Source organism: Pinus tabuliformis, chromosome 7, assembly GCF_031772625.1.
Source record: "Pinus tabuliformis cultivar Carrire ecotype Pingquan chromosome 7, CPIR1, whole genome shotgun sequence".
In the NCBI taxonomy this organism is placed as follows: domain Eukaryota; kingdom Viridiplantae; phylum Streptophyta; class Pinopsida; order Pinales; family Pinaceae; genus Pinus; species Pinus tabuliformis.
Window position 1 is genome coordinate 1211502129 of NC_142293.1, and position 11922 is coordinate 1211514050.

Below are 11922 nucleotides of genomic sequence, written 5' to 3' on the forward strand. Positions count from 1 at the left end.
GATGCTTGCAATCAACAAAAAACAAGACCAATACTCCTTATAATCAGAGAGAATTCAGAACAAGATGCTCGCTGTAAAACAAATAACTGATACTGGACAGTGACTATTTCAGACTGAATCAAACCACCAGACAAACCTCCAGAGACAAACAGATTTATAAATCTTGAAAATTGCAATATATACGCGACTGTAATGATGTACAGATTGCATGTATACATGACTGTATCTGAGGAAACCTGCGTATACGCAGGTTTACTCAAAGAAACAAGCGTATATACGCTTCTGTAACTAAGAAAAACAGCGTATATGAAAAGCTTCAAGAAAAATTAAAAAAAAACAAACTGAAGAAACTGACAAAGCTTAAAGTTCAAGAACAGACCAGACAGTAACAGCAAGCAGACAAGGCAGTTGAGCCCTGATTGGCTTGAAAAACACCCAAACTAGGAACAACAAGAGTGTTGTCCCCAGCAGAGTCGCCAATTCTGGTAGAGGGAAAAGTTCCCCTAGGGTTTTTTGGGTTGAAACCCTAGCAGACTGAAAGTTATCTATTCAAAGAAACATGCATTCATATAGCCATTATGCTATTATAAGCAAATTCTATGATAGGGGTACGTACCTTCGGTCCTATGTTTGAGAAGGCCCTTAGGATCCAAACCCTTCTTGGAGTTCCCTTCTTCTCTTTTGTCCTGCAAAACAACCAATTCAAAGAACACAACAGTACATGGAAAAAAACTTATAAAGAAACCATCTTCATGTTATAAAGAAAGGTAGTTAGTTATGAAATCCAAACAACCATTTACATATGAATTCTAAACATGAATATCATTAACATAAAGAAGATTCATTTCGAGAACCAAGACATGTGTTTCTTTTATTATAGACAAATAAAGTACATAAAAAGGAATATTTTCACCTGAGTCACCTTCAGCAGGCTCCAAGCAAAGCTTCCTTCCAGATCCGTTCCAGCCTCAAGCCTTTAACAAACTCCTTCCATGACTCTCTCCATGATGTCATAAATGGTGGATGAACATCAACACACAAGGAAACAAAGGTTTCCTATACAAAATGGAGGAAGTGCAGAAGGCACAAGGGACTTCAGACCTGGTCAAGGGAAAAATCTCAGCATAATAACCTTTCTCTCTCTTCTCTCCTCCCTTAGGCCTTCCCTTTGAGGTCTTTTTATACCACTCCCAAAGTAGTTTTTTAGTTAGGAGTTGGTTGGGAACAGTTGGGCCACGGGCACTAACAGGTGATCAGCAGGTAAAACCTGCGATCTCCACTCGAAAATAAGGAGTTTTATATTTTTTTAAGTGTTTTAATACATACACGCGAGTTGGCTATACACATACCCGCATATACATGCATTTAACTCAGGGCAATGTCGTGTATAAGGGATAAAACACTGTTTTTTAATATTTAGGACCGGGTCTGGAAGGAGGGGTTGCCCTAGGCCATGAGTACAGCATCACAAACCATAAGAGTGAGATTTGGAGCTATAAAAAATATCCCTCTGCCAACTTCATTGTGATTGTGATATAAACTGAACCCACGGGGATTATCCAATACAAATCATAAACCCCACGTCCGTGACTATCGCAAAGATTCCAAAAAAAAGCTTAAGTTCATACTCCACCTTTCCCCGATTGCGATATGTGATTAACCCCGGACCCGATGGGATTATAAAATCCATTTCATTAATATCCTACGTCCTGATCTATCGCAGTTTCCAAGTGTCTAAAGGTTATGCCCCGCTACACATCGCCGATTGTGATATGCGATATAACTGGACCTGTCGGGATTATACATTGTGATTTATATTAATATCGCATCTGGGGCCTATACCACAATCGCAAAATTCTAAAAAAGTAATGCCTCATCCTAATGTTGATCGTGATATACATCCCAACGCCGATTATGATATGGCGTCAACAATCATGTCAGATCCATGTCAGTTGCCACGTCACATCATGACGGCATTTGTGACATCACTACCACATCACCCCGGGATCCTGCAATTGAAAGTTTCAAAGGGACACAACTTATAATAAATCCTTTACTCGAGCCGATTTTTGATATGCAATTAAGCCTGGACCTGATAAGTATTACATGTTAATTCATAAAATCTTGAGTTCATGGCTATCGAAAAAGTAACGGAACTTAAGCCATTCCTACTTTTTCTGCCCATTCCAGTTGATTGTGACATAAAAAGCCTAACTAGCTTTGATTTAATAAACAATTGAGATTTATTCATTCAGATCAATGACAAATAATGGTTTTGGATCCCCCTGCATTCAATTTTAATATTCTCAAAGGAAGGGTTCAAAAATTGGTTTTCTCGTCTAAGCCCTATCTCTACGTGTCACTCCTCCATTCTTTCGGACCCCCCCTTCACAAATCACTTACCACTTCAAACTCCCTCTGAAAAAACCACTAAGCCTCCCACATGTTGTAGAAATTCCCACTGTAGATCACCAGATAATGCAATATACTAAAGCAAAATACTTGATCTACTTCTACAAACAAACTTGTGGAAGCTTAATCAATTTTGAGCAAGATCGAATAGAACACATATAACAGAGAATGAGAAATCAATCACACATGAACACAGAGGAATACTCAGGGGAAAGCCTCAGCTAAAAACCCAGATCTTTTTATTATCATACAAGTGGAAATATGTCCAGATTACACAAAGCTTTAGCTCACATGCTGAATAGACACAACCTATGCCTTCCTCCAATCCTCCAAGCCTCCTATTTCCTTGCACAATTTCTCCTGGGGTCCAATGCTGCCACCTGTGTGAATTGACCTCCCACACAACTCACCAAACTCAGAAATAATTGTGCAATCCTCAAGGAATGAATTCCTTCTGCATGTAAGAGATATCCTCAATGGAATATTCCTACAATTGATAGTACATTGTCCCATCATCTGATCTCAACTGGGTCTTTGACTGAACTAACATGCATGAGTTATTTATGAGAGAATATTCAATTATCTGAAGTGCAACAGTTACATGCATGCATGCATTAACTAACTGAACTCATAATCAGTTCCAAAAACTATTGGAACTAATCTAACTGGACTTAACTCAGTTAACTGAGGTAGCTAATTACAACTCAAAGTACAACTCATCCTGATCTCATTAATCAAGGGATAACTTCCTCAATCAAAGGGGAAACTTTTGCATGTCTTCACATAGACTTCATGTTTTATTCTCTACAACTAATTAGTTCAAGATGAATTAATTAATTATTTTACAAACAACTGCTAAGATTAAATTCGAATTTTAATTCTCAATTTTAGTTTAGGGACTAACTAAAATTGGAATGTATCTCGAAATACTATTTATAGCAGTTCTATTTTTAGCATTTCTTGTTTCTATTTTCAACACTCCCTCTCAAAAAGAAAAGGATTATCAGTCACCCCAATCCTGTCTCTGTGGAAATCAAACTTGCATTTTGACAATGCCTCAGCCAAAATATCTGCATCCTGTTCCTTGGTCGAAACATACAACAACAACATGATCCTCTTCACCACACAGTCTTGAAGATGATGATACCAGATATCAATGTGCTTGGACCTGTCATGAAATACTGGATTCTCAGAGAGTTTGATACAACTTTGATTATCACAGTAGATCACAGTTGGATCCATCCTCTGACCAAACAATCCCACTAGAATCTTCTGCATCCAAATGGCCTCGCATGCTGCCTAACTGGAAGCCATGTATCCAGCCTCTACTGAGCTAAATGCAACTAACCTATGTTTCCTGCTATACCAGGAAACTATAGCTGAACTAGGGTTGAAGATTCCTCCATAAGTTTTCTTCCGGTCTGATGGACTCCCTGCCCAATCTGCATATGTGAAGCCCTGAAGCTTCACTCCCTTTGTCTGTCTATACCACAATCCATAATGAGATGTGCCTCTGAGGTATCTCAGCACATGCTTCGTTTCCTTCCAAAACAGCTTGGTAGGCTGAACCATAGCTTGACTCAGCTGGTTCACCACAAAGCACAAATCTGGTCATGTGTTCACTAGATACATCAATGAACCCACAAGCTTCCGATAAACAGTAGTAGCTACTACCTCACCTGAAGTAGCATCCTCCTTCCTCCAGTTACCAACTAGAGGAGTTTGCATGGGCTTGCACTTCTCCATGTGGAATCGCCTGAGTATCTCATTGGCATGTTGTGTGTGGAGCATGATTGTTCAGAGGTCTTTGTTTCAGCTGGATGTATAGCCCAGGAAGTTTGTACACCCCTCCACACGGGGGGGGACTTGTCCCCCCGTGGGGTTCCCCCCGCTGGGGGGTCCGGGGCCGGGGGCAGCGCCCTCGAAGCTAAAAATAGATGTAAAATTGCCTTGTAAAAGTATAGTAATTTCTAGTCAATCTGGGTCGTTCATTAGGCAGATGATCTGACGGTAGAACTTATGTTTAGTTTAGGGTTTTTTGCCCTAGAAGGCAACCCCCTCTCTTTGTATGAGGGAATTGAATTTGAGGCTGAGAAATATATGTGTATTCTGTGAGCGAGAAATGGAGAGGTGAGACTGTGAGAGAAAATAGAGGATATTATAGTGGATCTGCTGTAGGTTGTGTCTCTTCATTTTGCTGGATAATAGAAAGGAAGGACTGACTGTTCAGGGTAGACATAGCCCAAACTAGGTGAACCACGTATATCTGTGTCTCTCTTGTTTTATGCGTTTTCTATGTTTATATTTCTGCAATATTTTATGTGTTCCATTGCTCCATAATAAATAATTTTAAGAAATTTACTGCATAACATAAATAATTACTGAGAGGAATAAATATAAAAATAGCCAGCAACAACCACAAACACATAAACGCAAATGTTTATCTAGGAAAACCCCAAATCCGGGGAAAAACCCAACATGATAAGATCTTATTAGCATCGGCCAAAACCCTGGCCAATCCGACCAAGTAAGCCTTCACCGCTCACCTCCAGATCTTGCATTACAATGAAGTCCTTCCAGCCTTTTATAAGCTCCATTACATATAGTACCACAGGTAGAATACTATGGGTGCACAATACCATGTGCCCCAAAACCATCATTGTTTAACCTGGTCAACTTTGACTCTATCCTGAGTCAAGTTTACCTAACAATTCCCCCCTTAAACTTGACTTGGGGTTCCTTGAATAACTCTAGCCAAACCTGCTAGGTGAGACAATCCTGCTCACTCTAGCTATTACCCCCCCTTACCAGGTATTACAGTGGTATGCCAATTTACATGCAATAATTTTGACTTCATTAATTTTTTTTTTGGTTTATTGCTACTGCGATTCTGATCCATCCTCTCTTAATTTGATGTGCTCAAAAAATTCTATCAAATCGCTCCAACTGCGAGCCCTCGTAGATTCCAGCACCGGTAAATATCACAAATGCACTGTGATCCCTGACCGACATTATCTTCCACACATTCTCCTTGAGGTTCTGTTGCGTAATATTGTTCCACCATTATTTTCAGACCCAGATCTGTAAAAGAAAGGCTGCATTGATCTCATCAGGCACTATAAACCCTTGGCATCAAAGAATCCCTTTGAAGCCAATATTTGGCTCTCATACCAGTTGTTAAGAAATTTACTGCATAACATAAATAATTACTGAGAGGAATAAATATAAAAATAGCCAGCAACAACCATAAACACATAAACACAAATGTTAATCTGGGAAAAGCCCAAATCCGGGGAAAAACCCAACCTGATAAGATCTTATTAGCATTGGCCAAAACCCTGGCCAATCCGACCAAGTGAGCCTTCACCGCTCACCTCCAGTCTTGCATTACAATGAAGTCCTTCCAGCCTTTTATAAGCTCCATTACATATAATACCATGGGCAGAATACTATGGGTGCACAATACCATGTGCCCCAAAACCATCATTGTTTAACCTGGTCAACTTTGACTCTATCCTGAGTCATGTTTACCTAACATGGCATACTTGCCTTGAGACATAATTACTTCCCCATCTTTTTGCCACACTTCCATGCCTAGAAAGCATTGCATAAGACCCATGTCTTTCATATCGAACTATCTTGCAAGGTCCTCCTTGCAAGACTTGATCAACTAATCATCACCTGTCAATATCAGATCATCAACATAAAGAACAATGGCTTACGTTCTACCATGATGTGGTAAAGGTTTGCATCTGCTTCACTCTTGGTGAAGCCCAACCCCGTGAATAGCTATCGATCCTGGTGTACCAAGCACGAGGTGCTTGTTTCAACTTGTACAAAGCCCTCTTGAGTTAGCACACATGCGACTCATGATCGAAGGTCTCAAAACCTTTTGGCTGCTTAATGTACACCTCTTCCTCAATCTTCCCATTGAGGAATGCAAACTTCACATCCATATGATGGATCTTCCAACCCATCTGAGCTGATAGTGCCAACATCAATCTGATAGATGAGTACCTTGCTACAAGAGCAAAAGTCTCATCATAGTCGATCCCCTCGACCTGTGAGAAACCATAGGCAACAAACCTTGCCTTATGTTTCTCAACACTGCCATCAACTGCCTACTTTACCTTGTAAAGCCATCGGGAACTCACCACTGACTTGTCCTGAGGTCTTGGGACAACATCCCAAACATAGTTCCGAACAATGGAGTCATACTCCTCCACCATTGCATCAACCCAAACTAGTTGTTGCACTGCTTCCTCGAATGAAGAAGGTTCAGACTCTACACACTCCCCAACCAGGGCCATGTAACTAGTGTACCGCTCGGGTGACCTCCTTTGTCGGCACTGAGAAGATGGCTATCCCACATTCTCTTGTGCATCCATCATCAACCTGTCAGCTTCCCTTGAGCATTTCCGCCCATCTCTGGAAGACTCAACATGAGTGGATGTCTCCACTCCCGGATCCTCTACATGCAGTTGCTTCGCATCAATCTGAGGCTCCTCCTCCTTAGGAATTGACAGTTCCTCCTCTGCATGCAACTTGAGCTCCCTCTCAAGTGATACTCACATGGCTTTTTGCTCGTCGAACTTCGGATCTCTGCGTACCACTATCCTTTGAATGGTAGGTAATAACACCCGATAGTTGTGGGGTGTATTAGTGTACCCCACAAGTATCCCCAACTTAGTTGTTAGATCTAGCTTCTTCCGGGCATCTTTCATCACATGGCAATAAACCGATGATCCAAATATCCTAAAGTGACTCACATCTGGTCGCTTCTATGAAAAGGCTTCAATTGGTGTCTTCATCCCCAGTATACGATGCGGGCTTCCGTTCTGCAAGTATACTATTGTATTGCATGCCTCATCCCACAAAGGAAGTGGTAGGCTTTGGTCATGCAACATCGCTCGAGCTACTCCCACAATCAATCTGTTCTTCCTTTCAGCCACCCCATTCTGCTGTGGGTTATGGGGTGCTGTCAACTCCCGTTTAATTCCTTCTGCTGCGTAGAAGTCCTTAAACTATTGGGAGACATACTCTCCACCATTGTTGCTACGCAAGGCCCTTATTTTCTTTCCAGATTCTTTCTCTGCCAAGGCTTTAAACTCATAAAACCTTGAGAAGGTCTGATCCTTCTTTTGCATAAATTAGATCCAACATCTACGAGAAAAATATCAATAAAAATAACATAGTACCTTTGTTTAGCGATGGAGGCCGTAGAGAATGGTCCACACACATCTGTATGAACTCGCTCCAGGATTTCTAAAGCTCTATTGTCTTGATCCTGAAAGGAATATTTCACATACTTACCCAAGGTACAAACTTTGCATATATCCATCTACTCCAATTTTCCCTTGGGAAGTCCAGTAGAAATCTGCCGCATGATCTTTAAGGACCGATGGTGCAAGTGGCCCAATCTTCTATGCCATAGCTCACCAACATCTTGGCTCTACACCAACTCTGCTTTGGAAATCAATATAGCACAGTCGTCTACCTCCAGCTTGCAGAGATTCTTTACTTGAATCCCAATTCTCTTGGTCTGTCCAGTGCCAATATGCCTTAGGAATACCTTTCCTTTACTAAAGACTACATCATAGTCTTTATCTTCCAGCATAGCGATGGACACAAGATTCTTCTTCAGACTCGGCACATACTTTACATCAGTTAGGGTGAGAGGAGCTTCATGCTCCCTCTGAAACATAATAGTACCTTCACCTAAAACACGACACTTTCCATCATCACCCATCTCGATGCACATCTGGAGATCCTTCTCCTGCAAGGTACTGAATAGATTCTTGTCACCGGACATGTGGAAAGAGGCTCCACTGTCCAGGTACCAAACACATCCCACCATGGATGAAACTATGCATGCGATGAGAGAGAAATCCAATTCAAACTGTGAGGCCAGTGCCTCACCATCTGATCCCTTAGAGGATCCCTTCTTGGATTTCTTCGATGGACAATTCGTAGCATAATGGCCCACCTCATGACAATGAAAGCATTGCACTTTCGATTTGTCAAACTTCTTCCCGCTATGGGAAGAACTAGATTTGGGATGGGATGCCGTCCCTTTCCCTTTCCTTGCCATACTCACTAAGGCTAAATTTTCTTCATCATCTTGCTTTGATGAAGATCCATCTCTGGTGCTTCTTCTTATCTCCTCCTGCATCAGATCTGACCAAAGTCGTTCCTAATCTAGCAGTTTCTCTCTTCCATTTACCGAGTCTTGGTAGCTATGCCAGCTCTTAGGAAGATCGAGGAGAGCAAGACTCACCATGTCATCATCAGCTGTTGTGATCCCTACACTTCCAAGTTCATCCCTGCAGGTGGTGAGCTTGTTCAGATATGTAGAGATCATGTCGCCCTTTTCACACTTGATTTTTTGAAGCTTGTCTTTCAGCATCAGCTTCCTCTGATCGTTGTTGTTGTGATATAGATCTTTCAATGTTTTCCACATTGAAAACGATGTCTCCTTCCCATGGAGACTCGAGACTATGTGGTCTCAAACTCCCTCTAGAAGGATTCTCCTCGCTCTAGCTACACATTTATTCCATTCTGCCAATTTTGTAGCATTAGCTGCTGCTGGCTTGGGGACTTCTTGATCAATGAAGTCCTTCAAACCATTGTCCTCTAATACTGCTTCCATGCAATCCTTCTAGGCTATATAATTCGAGCTGCCATCAAGGGAATACTTAAGTCTTAAACCGTTGAACACCATTGGTGAAATTTGAGATGTGATAAGAATTCGAATTCTATAATCAGGAACTTCAAACTTCGAACTTCTCCCTTTTTTGTATACTGTTCTTCGCTTTGATCACCTTTGCTCTGATACCATGTAGAAATTCCCACTGTAGATCACCAGATAATGCAATATACTAAAGCAAAATACTTGATCTACTTCTACAAACAAACTTGCAGAAGCTTAATTGATTTTGAGCAAGATCAAATAGAACACATATAACATAGAATTAGAAATCAATCATACATGAACACAAAAGAATACTCTGGGGAAAGCCTCAGCTAAAAACCCCGATCTCTATATTATCATACACGTGGAAATATGTCTGGATTACACAAAGCTTTAGCTCACAAGCTATCCAGCTCTCAGAACAATCCCTCAATACCGCTCATAGACTGAATAGACACAACATATGCCTTCCTCCAATCCTCCAAGCCTCCTATTTCCTTGCACAGTTTCTCCTGGGGTCCAATGCTGCTACCTGTGTGAATTGACCTCTCACACAACTCACCAAACTTAGAAATAAATGCGCAATCCTCAAGGAATGAATTCCTTCTGCATGCAAGAGATATCCTCAATGGAATATTCTTGCAACTGATAGTACATTATCCCATCATCTGATCTCAACTGGGTCTTTGACTGAACTGACATGCATGAGTTATTTATGAGAGAATATTCAGTTATTTGAAGTGCAGCAGTTACATGCATGCATGCATTAACTAACTGAACTCACAATCAGTTCCACAAACTGTTAGAACTAATCTAACGGACTTAACTCAATTAACTGAGCTAACTAATTACAACTCTAAGTACAACTCATCTTGATCTCCTTAATCAAGGGATAACTTCCTCAATCAAAGGGGAAACTATTGCATGTATTCACATAGATTTCATGTTTGATTTTCTACAACTAATTAACTCAAGATGAATTCATTAATTATTTTACAAATAGATACTAAGATCAAATTCCAATTTTAATTCTCAATTTTAGTTCAGGGACTAACTAAAATTGGAATGTATCCTGAAATGCTATTTATAATAGTGCTATTTTTAGCACTTCTATTTTTAGAATTTCTTGTTGCTATTTTCAACACATGTTTTGTGATCTATGATAACACATCATTCCGCCACATCATCTGCCATGTGGACCTTCCACATCTCCATAACGTCATCCCTTCCCCCATATCACAAATTGCAAATATTTCAAGATTGTTGGTATTGTACTGCTCTGTTATTGCGATATGTGATATAACCAGACCCAATTGGATTATACAATGTAATCCATAAATTCCTACATCTAGGGCTATCGCAAAAGTCAACGACGTTAATCCATTCCTCCTCCGCACATTCCAATTGTGATTTGGTCTTATTCGAATTTTCGTCTATTTCAAATAGGGATTCTCCTTGCTTCAAATATGACAATAATTCAATCCCTAGTCTAAAACTGATTGTGATTTTGCGATAAAACCATAAAAGTCCGACTTGTATTACCATAGACCTCACTCTGCATGACTCCCAATGATGGTTGTGTTCATGATTTATTGCGCTCTACGTTTTTCTTGATTTCATGCAAAACATGATTCATTTCAAATAAAACTTGCTTATCAGTTTAATTTATTTCCAGCTTATCGATTCCTATTTTTCTTGTTTAGGTTCATGACAAAGGAGGACAATTGTGTTGATAAGTGGCATATCAGTTCAAACAGACAGACATACATCTAGAGAATTTGATGGAACAAACAAAGCTAATGAAGACAACAAATCACTTACAGAAACTTCTACCAAAATATTGTTTTCCTTTTAAGCATTGTTGAAGGGATCTGTTTCAATACCCTCAATGCTCTGCACAATAGATTCAGTTGTTTTAGCTTACTTTTTGTATCAAATAAAGGTCCTAAATTTTATGAAGAAAGGCTTATGAAAGCTATCACTACTATACTTTCATCCTTTTCTCAATAGAATGACTGGAACATTGTTTAGGACTTTTCATAAAGAATTTTGAGAAATTGCATTACTGTACTCCTGGAATCATCTTTGTGGGAAGAAATAAACTATTGATATTTATTTTATGAGCCGAGCGAAGTTTATCTGGTATTTCTATCATTGTACCCTTGTTTTTTCCATAAGTAAATAGTAAATTACTTTTTCAAATTGTTTATTACTTGATATTTAATCAACAATGTTACATGTATTCACTATTGATCATGTTGCTATTGATATTTTTATACATGATAAGAAATTCTCTTTGATATTCTAAATGCGATATGAGTTTACACATTATTTTGATTAAATATTTAATCAAACAAATCATCTTGAAATAGTTTCATTTCCATTGGTGTTTGAGAAATATATATTGTCATTTACTAAGGAAAATCGTTATTGATCACATCTAGATAAAAGTTAAACAATCCGGGTTATAGAGTAGATTAATGAATATATATTTTCCATTTAATTCATTATTGCAAATCCATCCATTTCACTTCACTATAAGCATTAAACACTCATTCAACCACATTTCATTGGGAAACTGATCCCATACAATCCATTCAGAGCCACTATCTAAACGAAAAAGGAGTTGTCTTAAGGTCCAGACTGGGTGGTTTTCTACCTATGTTGAAGCAATGATTTTTGAGGCCTTTACACTTTTTGGCACTAGAAGGAGGGCCTGCAGGCTATGAATGGCAAGTAATTCCAATCCAAAAATAAAAGGCCATTCCAAGAGTCCTTCTACCTCCAAATCTCCTACAACTTCCAGATCCCCTCCATAA